The sequence below is a fragment of the Haliotis cracherodii genome, unplaced genomic scaffold (genome assembly GCF_022045235.1).
Source record: "Haliotis cracherodii isolate W230 unplaced genomic scaffold, xgHalCrac1.p SCAF_4, whole genome shotgun sequence".
NCBI lineage: Eukaryota > Metazoa > Mollusca > Gastropoda > Lepetellida > Haliotidae > Haliotis > Haliotis cracherodii.
This window is the reverse complement of record NW_027266297.1, coordinates 1,020,295-1,031,166: the sequence shown is the minus strand read 5'-3', so window position 1 is coordinate 1,031,166 and position 10,872 is coordinate 1,020,295.

Here is a 10,872-nt window from a genome sequence, read left to right as displayed (position 1 = left end):
CCAGGATTCGCCGTGTGCATGGAAAACCCCAAAACTTTGTCATAGCAATCAGATGAAGGCATTCGTCTGAGAACAAGAAAGTTGTGTTGAAATATGATATCCAGGCTGTGCACACAGTGCTCAACAGACTTACTTGAAAGTCTTCAAGAGTAATGGCGTTGTAAGATTATTCATCATGTAGTGCCTCAAAATAAACCTGCTCATAAAGCGCTCGCATATTCAAGGGTAAATGAAATTTAGAGAATATGCTCCTCATCAGAAAGACTGCATTATAGCATTTACTGTTTCTATGCATTGCACTTTTTTCATAACGTTATATTTCCCAATAGTATTCCTTAATAAGTGCTGTGCAAAGACTGTATATCGACTAAATAAGTTGAGGGGCGTCCTGTTTCAGAACTATTAATAACTCTTGGCTTGACTCTAAAAACCTGAATACATGTCTATTCTATTTGTGATTCCAAAGCTTCATAAACATCCGTACGAAGAGACACATATTGCAGGGACCAGCAAATGTACCACCAAATCCGTCTCAGATATCAACCATAATATTTAATACAATCAAGGAAGGGATATTTTTTTATATTCACCGAAGGTGTTTGACATAAGTAGATATATATTTAAAACCAGGTGAATTCTCAAAAAAATCAAAACAAATATCTGAAATGTGCCATTTCGGAACTGAACAAAGCTAAATTTTGTCAGTCCTTGGTGACGTGATGACCATAGAAACAGTCTATCTTCAGACGTTCAGGACAATTGGTCAAAAACAACAATTGATATTTGAAGCACACTGCGAAAAATATATGTGAAATGTTGGAATTACTCATTGATAAGGTCTATGTACAATTTTGGGGTAAGATATTTATAGGCATCAAGTGTGCTTCCCTTCTTGCTGATCTTGGTTTTTTATCCATCTGAATCGGATTTCCTTGTCGGATTGTCAAAATCTATTTATATGGGAATTTGGCCAAAAAGATATATCGATTTTCTTATATCGTAAAATAACGGTCATGTGGCCACTGATTTACCTGCCAGAACCACAAATAAAGGAGATCAGTCTGACCGCCTCGTCTTGTTCCTATTTAGATATGTGCATAAAGATTCAGAGTGACCGAAAGCTATCCACACGAGGGATGATTTCAACTGTCCAATAGTCAAAAGTCTGTTCATCCATTCGTTACTTCAGTGAGTGGGTGACTGACTGAGTCAGTGAGTGAGTGACTGTCTCAGTCAGCAATGTCTGAGCAATATATGTCACAGTGGGCTTAAAATTTTAAGACGTAGTCTACGCTTGAGAAAGGCCCATAGGAAACTTGGGTCAAAGTGTAGCATATTTCTCGAAAGATGAACTCTTACACACAACAAAATGATACATCACACATTCAACGAACATGCAACAGAAGTCAAGGGTTCAAGTTTCTATCACAGGACAGTATGTTGTTTAGCTGACTATTACAAACGTACCACCTACCTGAACAATGCCAGAGAAGCATGAGAAATACAGCCACAACCCTTAACTCCATAGTGTTACAGTCCTACCAGGAAGTGAGTTACTATACTGGATCACACTGTCATACTGTCGTAGGCAATACCTGTGCCCCTCATTGCATTACCGCATAGCATTGTGTTATTGATCTCCTATATGTTCACAACAGGTGAGCTCCCTGACGAGCGACACACGCAATGTAATATCATTGTGTTGTCACCTAGGCCACTTGCTATAGAAAATATACCCTTTACAAATCAGCAACATGTCCACTATATGTTGTATGTATGTACATGTATGTGTTCATCGGCCAATAAGGCTCCATGTTATGATGTTTAAACAACAGTTAATCTTCATCGACGTAAATCCGGGGCTGAGATTTTGTATGGAGACTTTGTATTTTTTCATCAGCAAAACAAGATATGTTTTTGTAATTAAAAAATTTTGACCTACAGTCTGCAACGATGTTTTTCAAGTCAGGGGCTCTGATTTTCTGTGACAATCTATTTTTTTCCTTAAAATCGAAGTTTTGTTCGAATGGTGGCATTTGTCAATGACATTTACAACACGTAATAAAAGTCCTTAATATGCGTAATAAAACATGCAGGTTACATCACTTCCTCAATAAAAGTAAATGTAAAAGCAGTGTACGTCAGCAGTGAGTGGTGAGGTTGGTGCTGTGTGCAGTCAACTTGAAACTATGCCAAACACTCATGAGGAAAGTTGTTACAAATGAAGCCACGTGCCACGCTCGTATCAAGATCTAGTTCAGGATCTAACTCAGGACTGATATATTGGCACGCTCAAGAGCAGTTTAAATCATGTCATAGAGAACAAGTAGTCGCTTTGTTTCCAGCTAGGAAAAACATGTGTTAAAATAAACAAGGACATTATACGACACACCAAAATGTTACATTGTATTCCTCCAACTGGAATACATTATTATAAATATAACTGTTGAAAGTATTTCAATAATTATGAAGAAAGTTCGCCTAGCAAGCTTGAGCCAAATAATCCGGCGTTAATCCAAACTCTAGCCTGTTTAGATAACGTAGCACTAAGACAGCCTCGAGAATAGGCCGCCAGGTGCCCTTTTTTAAATTTGAGAATGTTTCTTAACAGCTACCATTTCACTTGTGTGTCTTATCGGGTCTCGCTATTGTACAAGAAAAGAGGTCAGCGTTACGTCATGTATACATTCAACCAAGAACGTGCAGCCTTGCAATAACGTTAGCAATAAAGCAACGCCTAAACTTCTACTATTGGTACATCTGAAATATAAATGACCTTGGTGTATATTCACTCACTCACTCTGCATACAGACTTGTGTTACTCAAGACAATAGTGACGTTTGAAAAATAAATGAAAATTGTATTCCATGTGATAACGCAATTATGACATTTGCGGCATTCTTGGTGGTGTTTGGGTGTTTTGTTAAATATCAACTGTCAGGCAAAAGAAAGTATGATGTGGAAGATGCATGCGCAGAAGTGAAAAACACCTTTTATCGGGTACATGTAGAAACGGACGTTTAGAAATGGTATAAATGCACGTGTCAGAGGCGTACACAAAGTACGTGATCTTGACCACCAGTTGACGGACTTGGCACGGCTCCCAAGGGAGTTCAGTGTATGTTCAAATCCCGGATTGGACTCAACCCAATAAAGTATGATAATCTGTAATTTACTAAGAAAGTGTTATCCCCAATATAACGTTTGTTAAATTTAACCACTTTCTAAATGGCATTGTGTGTTCACAGCTATCGGCCATGGGAGCCGTGCCAATTTTCACTTGTCATAGTGATACACAAACTACGTGAACTAGACCACCAGTTGTCGGACTTTCATTTTCATTTCATTTCATCGGTGGCTGAGTGGGTTAGATCGCTGACTTTGTGTGCTGGCGATACGATGCATCACGCATGTAGTGTGGGTTCGAATCCCGGATAGGACTCAACCCAATAAAGTACCAGAATCTGAATTCTACTTAGAAAGCGTTATCCCAAATAAAATATTTGTTATATTTGCTGGTTATTGAACGATATTTGATTATCAATATACGCGAAGCTCTTGTTAAACTTCTTGGTCAAATTACCGTGTTTTTACTTTGACAGTTCGAGCAGAACTTCCTGTGAAATGCATAAAGAAACAGATCCGCAAGAAGAGGAGCTCAAGTGGCGCTCATGGGGATGGCTACTTCTTGCCCAAATGCCTTACCCCTTAACATAGATGTTATCAATTAGGAAGTCCAGCATTGCACATATTGTTTTCTCAGTAAACTTATGTTGGCATTTTCATTCATTTTTGACAAATTGTCCCGAATGTCTAAAGAAAGATACGTTACTGGACCTGTGGTCCTCACGTTTTGAAACAAAAGGTCCCCAAACGCTTTTCTTTTAGTTCGCCATGTAGGATAGTGGTGTACAAGTTGAAATATCAAATTTTTAAAAGAAATAAACTTGGTTCTTTCTGAAATTGCAAAAAGACAAGCAAATCCTTTGTGTTTTTGAGATGTCACATGGTATTTATTCCACTTGTCTCAAAAAATGTCTTTGAATAAGTCTTTCCTTGATTGTGTTCAGGAGTATCGTTACTTGATAGTCTTTGTTACAGAGATTTGGTAGTGCATTTGCTGGACCTGGCAATACATCCCCGGAACGATTGTTATGGAGGATTGGAATCCAGTACAAAAGAGGAACGGACATGTCTTCTGTCAAGTAGAATGTTGATAGTACTGATGCATGGTTTTGGCAGAGATTTTCTTTCTCAGTTAACAGTAAGCATTATTTGATATGCCAATTTATACCAAGTTCTTTGATCAAATAATTAATGCTTACATATCAATGTTATGTTATTTGAGGCCTTGTCAATGGGAACAGCTACAAACGTTTTTATGTAGGGCAGCCATACTTTGGATGACAGCTGGCTGGGACAGAATGGGTTTGTTCCAATTCTGTTTCCTCTTTTTCAGTTTGTGCATTCCACCAATGACAACACCATGTACTGACTTAACCGACCCTGAAAGACATTAAACAGGTTCCTCTTCTCTTTTGGCCCATTCTTTGGGTTATGCATTGACAGTATCCATAATGATTTTAAAGTTGTGATCCAAATGTTAGGAGTTGCTCCCGATATTTTTGTCCATATTTGAACATCTAACGAAGGTTGTTATTATCAACAATTGAGAAGTCACCTGTGATTATATGAAATACATGTTAGTACCAGTATGATGAGTCTTGGCAGCCACAATTTTTGGAATTTACATCCTGAACTACCAAGTTCACATTCTGCAACATGTTCCTATAATTGGGGTCTGTGGGGTAGCCTAGTGGTTAAAACGTTCATTCTTCACGCCGAAGACCCGGGTTCGATACTCGACATGGGTACCTTGTGTGAAGCCCATTTCTGGTGTACCCCGCCGTGATATTGTTGGAATATTGCTAAAAGCGGTGTAAAACTCACTCACTCACTCACTCACTCACTCACTCACTCACTCACTCCTATAATGAACAACCTGCATGAAATGGTGTCCATGTCGGAAAATTTAATTGTTGGTGGTAAAGACGTTGCCCAATATTTAATACCTATGACATAATATTTTGTATATCTGCCACCGTCACCACAAGCAAGATCATTTGGCAAGCAATAACATATATTTAAAACATATTTACAGCAAATTGTCAGCTCTAAATTTAACATTTGAAACCAAAAGCTACGCGTTTGGTTCCAAATTCAATTTAGCGGGGTTACATCTACAGGAGGCCTAGCTCTACAATGAAAATTGATAGCCAAATTGACAATAAAAAGTTCAAATTATTTGCATAGTTCAACAAATTGTCTTCCAAAATTGTTAATAATAGTGTCCCGGTTTGTTCGTACAGGTGGGATATATTCAACAGGGCAGTAAATGTCATCAACCGGTAGATGGTCAATGGAGTCATCTTCAAAGTCATTCAAGTTACCAGTTCTTGCATTCAGGTCACCACACAGTATCAGAACACCGTCTGTATGCTCTTCTTTAAAAATAGCTAGTCGTGGCTCAATACTTTCATTACCATAGCGATGGCTCCTGGAGGAACACAAACAAAGAGCAGTATGACATTTTCTTTCCGGCAAAGCGTAATATGTGATGAAACAAATAGTGTCTGGCCACTTCAAATGAATCTGTGAAAATACCTTACACAGGTCATGTGCAATATATACGCAAGACCTCCAGCTCATGCAACAGAACTATCTGCCTGCTCTACCTGGATACCACCAGTACTTGTGAGGTTGGTCTGTATGGTAGACACATAGATTTGCCAAACGCTACTCAATTACACATTGAAGATATCTCAACACATCGTGTAATGAAACATTTCTGGCATATGTAGCATGTATATACTAGCCACATAAAGAAACTGTGCACGGAGAAAATATATTCTGGACTGAAATACAACACAGCAAGAACAAAATGATGCAGACGCTGTAGCAGCTGAATGATCGGACCATTAGAAAATGTCAACGGGACCTGAACAACATCTGTTACGGTGACGTCAGAAGATCAAAATGGAGTAGGGGGTCAAACGACAAAGTCACAAAGTCAATAACGGGTATGACCACCCTGTGCGTGAATCACAGCAGTGCATCGGCGACGCATGGAGTCCACCAAATGGGCATGGAAGACCTGGGGAATGGCCTGCCATATCCTCCTCAAATCCTGTGCCAAGTCACGGACGTTATCTGGAGGATGTGGAAGACGACGCAGACGGCGCTCCATTTCATCCCACACATGCTCTATTGGGGAAGGATCTGGAGAATTTGCAGTCACATGACATTGTTATGGTAAAGGAAATCCATTGCGACCCTAGCCGTGTGAGGACGAGCGCTGTCCTGTTGAAATGTCAATCCTGGGCCATGACGTTGCAGGAAAGGAATGACCACAGGCCTCAGAATCTGATCTCTGTAGCCAACACCGGTGAGATTGCCCTGAACAACCACCAAAGGGGTTCGGTGCCGTGCTGTTATCCCACCCCAAATCATCACAGAGCCGCCTCCAAAACGATTCCTCTCCACAATACAGTTGCGTGCATAACGTTCTCCCAAACGCCGGTAGACACGTTGAACCTCGATTCATCTGTAAAGACAACATTTCTCCACCATATTCGAGGTTGGCGAACATGATTTCGACACCATCTTAGACGGTTGACGTGATGACGGTGTGTCAGGATGGGACGTATGGCAGGGCGTCGTGGTCGAATCCCGTACTGACGTAAACGATTCCTGACAGTGTTGGGATGGATACAGCCCAGGAATTGTCTGGGACGTCGTTACTGCCGTTTGGAACCTGTGTCGGAGATGTGTAACTCGAATCCATCTGTCCTGTCTTGGCGTCGTAACTCGGGGACGTCCTGAACGTGGGTGGTCGGCAATGTCATTTGTGTTCTGATAACGCCTCACCAATGCCGATATCGTGTTACGATGGCACTGGAAATGTGTTGCCACCTGTTGTTGCCTCATTCCCGCTCGGATCATTCCAATGGCTGGTTCACGCTGTGCAGCTGTCAATCTTGGCATGATTTGCTTGTGATATGCTTGTGTCTGTGCCTGAGAAGTTTTGAAGTTTTGAATGGCCACAGATCATGAGCGTTTGAATGACTCCAATAATTGCTGTGTCATATATGGACGGTGTGCCCTTATATCTATATTTTCTCCATGCACAGTTTCTTTATGTGGCTAGTTTATATTAGAATGATTTGCTTCAATAAAATCATATCATTAAATCTGAATAATTAAGGAAGGTAGTGTCAAATCTATCCTTTTCATGATCAGTTCAAGGATCAAAATATAAGCAAGAATTAATTTCAGAAAATGCATGCATATTCCATGTTAATAGACATGTGCTGTGCATGGTGATTATGCAAATGCGATGTTGTGTTTGGTATCGTTTATATTTCCCATGTATGTCTGGAATTAATGTCATAGATCTATAAACGTAACACACCGTAGCAGTTTCAAGCTGGGTATTCTCTTTCTTACCTACAATTAAATTCAGTGAAAACAACTCCAGACATTATTCCTCACAACCTTTCAAATTTTGAACAGCTGTAACTCAAAGGAAATGTGTCCCAAACAGTAAAAAATGGCCTTTTCACGACACATCAGATTGTGTAAAATAGCTCGTTGTTATCAAAAACAGACTGACAGAATAAACTCTGTGTGTCTGAACCAAGCTGGTCTACATTTCTTAGTTTCTGGATTTCATCAAGGGTATTAGATCACCGCGATTAACTTCTTCAGACATTTGTTTGTGAATTTGATAATTTTGCCAATTCAGCTTAATCCTTTAATGTGCAGGCATAGATATTATTTTAAATGTTTCCTATCAAGGCAATCCTGTTAATTACCAGCTTTAGCTCTCACTTTGATAAATTACGTCCCCTTGTCCACCTGCATGGCTGAATCAGTCAAGCGTGAAAATTCGGCTCACCCATGCAAGCACCGACATTAGAGTTACAATTCAAGTTTTAATTACACAACAATGTATGTACATAAAAAACAACATTATAATCTCACAAACATCTTTGCCGAGCAGTCGGATCAGGTAAAAGAATTTGGAAAACAAAATTCTTTCCAGAGTTGAATTGATCATGATTATTTTACACAATCTAGATAATTTTCTTAATGTTCCTAATCTTTGGCTATTCAAACGCAAATTCATTTTAAACATTTCCATTTGACATTTTAGAAAGATGAGAAAGATTTTTTTAAGTTACCCAAAAAACATTTGGAAAACGCTTTCTTTGTGATGTAACGTGTTTGAGAAAGCAAAATGAATGGTTTCTGATATAGAAAGGTTTTATTTCAAATTCCCGTAGGGTCTGTCCGAGCGTGACCACACTCATGCTGTTAAAGAGGTGATAAGTACTAAACCCCCGGTTGCTATAGGGACATATGTGTTCCTCCTCCTCAATCCTCACTTCGAAGTCGTATAAAATGTAACATACAGCACGCACACAAATACACTTAACAGTTTTGAGTTCTTTGGAAATTCTCTGTTCTGTGATAACTTAGTCATTTTAGATGAACCAATTTTTTGGGGGAAACGACCTCTGAACATTATGTACATCGTAAATATCGCCATCTTGGACATATAACTAATCACCATTTACCGCGTTATTTCGTGTATGTTTTGAAGTCTAAATATCGGATATGTACTCGGAGAATTGAATTACAGAAATAGCCCCTTAGTTATCAGGGGTATCTTTTTTCTAGCCAAATCACCAATCATCAGTCTGAAATGTTGACAATAACCCTAGAATCCCTGAATTCCTGGATGTGACTGCAAACTGTATTCTGGTAATCAACTGTGGACAGTAACGTCTCACAGTTTTCTGTGTGGATCATGTTCAGCTTGGTGTAGTCATGAGCAGGCAGTATATCATGTGTAGGAGTTCTACGGGAGGGGCAGGGCTTGTCTCAGGGGTGTTACATTTCTGTTTTGGTGTCTTCTTGGTCATCCTGAATTGTCATGTCGAGCACCATCGCAGCAGCTCAGGCCTTTGGTGTATACATTTCACAACTTGTGAAATACAATCGAGCATGCTCTTTCTACCAAGATGGCAAAGAGCGTCATGTAACTCATGCTCAGAAGTTGTTTGCTCAAGGTTACAACATTCAAGACATCAATAACGCTTTCCAAAAGTTCCAAAGAAGACATGTGGAGGACATTTCCAAATTTTACGCATCAGTGACAACAATGATGTCCGATGCAATTCCCTATTTTAACTTGAACCAAATATCCCCGTGTTGTTTCAGGTGTAGAGTTAACTTGCCTCTGCATGTGTTTCTGTCAGTTGCCACTGAGGCAGGACACGCTGACCTTTTCGCGAATATTTGGTAGGATCTCATGATCATGATATTGTCCGAATCGTACAATCGACTCTGCTTTTGCAGATATTTCTTATGAATATAGAAAGGGTTTGGTAGCGTTTATTTACACATGACAAATTGATTTAAAAATATCTTAACACACAATACCAAAATATACTGTTTATGATGCTAATAAGAAGTTACAAAAATGTTGGAATTCGTGGACTTAGTGTTTTTACAGAACAGAGACAAAATTATATTTTCATCTCATGTACCATATTATTATCGTAAAACACTAACTACATACAATAACTACATACAATATATATTATGCAGAGCTGGTTTCATTGTTTTTGTAGTTGAACCTTCAAAGTCTATGCAAATATTGTTTTACCTTGATAAAGGCCAGACACTGTGCATCAATGTTATTTATTACGTAAACAAATCATACCTATATGAGATTCAAATGTCACCAAGCTTGGGCATATACTTTGTTTAGTGTGGATTAGATGTTGGGTGTAAACTTCAGGTTTCCATATTCGCAGGAACAGTACCAGCTCCAAACAAAATTGACGTTATTCTCATATATCAATTTTTATATAAAACTTTTTGACTGATATAAACTGCTTCCAGACATGACATCAACAGACTTAAGTCGCAATGTCAGTCAAAAAATAACAAGATATTAGGATGTAAAAAGTAGGAACGCAAGCTTTATTCATCATTAATAGAAAGCAAGATTCTTATCTGAGTATAGTATATTGAAGGAAGTGAAGAGTATGTCGGCTCGCTAAATTTCAAGACGAAGGTTGGTACTTCAATGTTCGTAGTCCTGGAGCCAAATGGAGAAGAGGAAGACACCTTGTCAAGTAAAGATAAATGCCAAATGTCAAAATCCACGATTAATCTATTTGATGGCGAACTGATATAATTCAAATGTGTTAGAGAATAGTTATCATGATATGTACCAAGATATCACAGCACTGACTAACAGACTGTCCATAGGACGCATTTTCAATGTCCACATGGATTCAATTGTCGTTTGTAAGTAACCATTGTATTATATGTAGTTTCACTGAGAGATCAACTTCAATGTACACGTATAAGTAGCCAGAATACATAGATAAAAAAAGTAATAAAATATAAATTAGTACACACATATATATCAAATAGTAGAAAATGACTCGCATAAAGAATATAATCAGTATCAAAATATAGATATATGCATTGATTTTGTGCTCCACAAGATCGCAGAGGCAAAATTCTGACATTGAAGATGATCATGGAAGCGCCAGGTCTGAGTAAGATATGTTAAAAGCGACGTTGTAGATACAAATACAAAAGTTCGGTGCTTGAGTATTTCTATAAAATGGGAATCTTTTGCTTTTCGATTTATTTCAACTGGACTCAGATATCAAACTTCAGATTATTGTGAGAACATAAGATGAATTCATATTCTAATGAAGAATGATTCTAGTTTTTGCAAAGTTAAAGATATGGTATACACATATTCAAGATGAAAGTAACAATATT